We start from the raw sequence: 2,500 nt of genomic DNA, 5'->3' as shown, positions 1-2,500 counted from the left end.
GCCGAACACGTGAGCCAGTGGGACTGATGGTTTCTCGTTGCCATTGTGGAGCAAAACAGCCTTCAAGCTGTTCTTCCCCGAGTCGATGAAGAGGCGCCAGTCTGCAGGATCGTGATCACACCCAAGTTCTTTCAACAGACCGTTGATGTCACTGCAGAATGTCATCGTGTCTTCCATCTCAAAGAACTCAGCCATGTCTCTGTGACGTGCTCTGAACAAGGATATCTTGGTGTTAGGTTCAAGTAGATTCCACTGCTGCAGCCTTGATCCAAGCAGTTCTGCCTTCGCCTTTGACAGCGAGAGATCTCTTACAAGATCATTTAAGTCTCCCTGGTTCAGAAGGTGTGATTCTTGAGTGTCGGGTTCAAAAGGTTCATCATCACCATCCTCTTCACCACTGCTTACAGCTATGTTCTGATCAGCTGGAGGTGTTGGAACGGGGTTCTCGTCATCATGAGGCACAGGTTTACGAGCAGAGACGCAGTCAGCGTACTTGATGTGACCTTTATTCTTCTTGTTGAAGCCGGCGATGCTTGTGCAGCAGAAATAACAATCATCATGATGATTCTGCGGCTCACGCCATATCATGGGCACCGCAAATGGCATGCTCGCACGCTTGCCCACCAACCACTGAGTCAAGGTTGTGTGACAGCTTGTGCGGCAGATGTGTGGTGCCCAGCTCTGTTCTTAGTCCCCCACCTTACACCCGAAGTAGTGAAAGTAGGCGGCCTTCATTTTCACTGCTGTAGATATACTTCGCTGTTGATCTTTTTTGGTATACCGACCACAGACATAACAGAAGTTGTCAGGATGATTCGTACAGGAACGCCTACTCATCTTTATCTGAAAGAAAGAAATATAACACAAGTTAACAACAATTGTACGAAATAGATATGTTAAAGACATATGTAAATTTCATTGAAATCCTGACTTCTAGGCAATGGGAATATTTCTGTTCCTGAAAATCCTGACGTGATACAGCAAAACGGTTATGATTTTTGAAATCAGCGTACCCAAATTAGTCTTAATCACTTTACACATCTCCAGTAAAAAAAAAATTTTGAAATTTGTTGTTCAGTGTATTTTCCCGCCTGCAGAAGCTGTCAGTCGCCGACAGACCGTAAATGAGTGAGGAAGTGTAAGTGTAGGATTTTCGTTATTGACAAAATGAGGGAAAAACTTGAACAACGCTACTGCATCAAATTTTGTGTAAAGCTTGGCGATTCCCAAGTTAAAGTGGAAACGATCCGCAAGATTCAACAGGCCTTCAGGAACGAAGCAATGGGCACCACACAGATAAAAGAGTGGTACAACTGCTTCAAAGATGGTCGAACATCAGTGGAAAGTGAAGCACGTTCTGGTAGGCCCTCAACATCCTGAAATGAGATCGTCATTGACCAAGTGAGGACCCTGCTGATGCGGGATCGTCGAATCACGATCAGAGAACTTGCAAACGAGGGGGGCGTCAGCATTGGATCCGTTCATTCCATTGTGACTGAGGATTTGGGCTTAAGGAGAATCTCAGTGAAGTTCGTGCCAAAGCTGCTAACGATCGAGCAGAAGCAACACCGTTTGGAGATCGCACAGGACATGCTGGAGACTGTGAACAGCGATCCAAACTTCTTCAACACAGTGCTCACTGGCGATGAGACCACATTGATCCGTCATTTTGTCAAAAACGAAAATCCGACGGCGCTCACTTCCACTTCCTCACTCATCGGCGGTCTGTCGGCGATTGACAGCTTCTGCAGGCGGGAAAATATTCAAGCATACGGATTAGGATCACCTACATACGTGCACCAAACCACGCCTCCCTAGCTTCGTTTGTTTACGCACGAAAAATTAAGGTTGGATACTTTTTGAACACACTTCGTATATACCGGGCGTAGTGGCGTGCGCCTGCAATCCGGCTACTCAGAGGCTTGGGTTGGAGGATCGCTTGAGGACAGGAGCTTTGCGCTGGGCCACGCGATGAGAGGGTGTAGGGCAGCCCGGAATCATGGCGAAACCCAATCCTTATCCCTGTGTCGTAAAAGCCAACCAGGGTTGCGTCAGGAAGGGAATCCGGCGTAAAACCTATGCCAAATCAGTATGCGGACCATAACGGCTGATCCGCTGTGGTGACCCCTAACGGGAGCAGCCGAAAGACGAACAACAACACAATATATATCTTCTTCTTCTTCTTCTTCTTCTTCTTTCGGCTGCTCCTGTTAAGGGTCGCCACAGCGGATCATCCGTATGATCCGCATTGTGATTTGGCACATGTTTTACGCCGGATGCCCTTCCTGACGCAACCCTGGTCGCCTCTTACGACACAGGGATATGGTACACCTATTTTAACCAGGGAATACACCGTCCAGTATACTGGTACTCATTTTGCCGACCTCGGAAGGATGACAAGCTGAGTCAACCCCCTGGTGTATTAATTCAGTGGCCCAACGGGGCTTGAACTCAGGACCTTTTGGATCCCAAGCCGCTGCCCTAACCACTGCGCCAACAC

General features: G+C 47.9%; 1 protein-coding gene across 4 annotated transcripts in view; it reads left to right on the top strand.

Moving 5' to 3' along the window:
* The window catches only part of LOC147030197 (leucine-rich repeat-containing protein 3-like), a 95,755-nt gene that overhangs the window by 52,769 nt on the left and 40,486 nt on the right, over window positions 1-2,500 (top strand). The gene's annotated exons all lie outside the window — the stretch shown is intronic.

The sequence above is a fragment of the Eptatretus burgeri genome, chromosome 3, assembly GCF_056783735.1.
Source record: "Eptatretus burgeri isolate ZD-2024b chromosome 3, Ebu_testis_v1, whole genome shotgun sequence".
Taxonomy (NCBI): Eukaryota; Metazoa; Chordata; class Myxini; order Myxiniformes; family Myxinidae; genus Eptatretus; species Eptatretus burgeri.
This window is presented reverse-complemented; position numbering and strand designations above follow the sequence as displayed.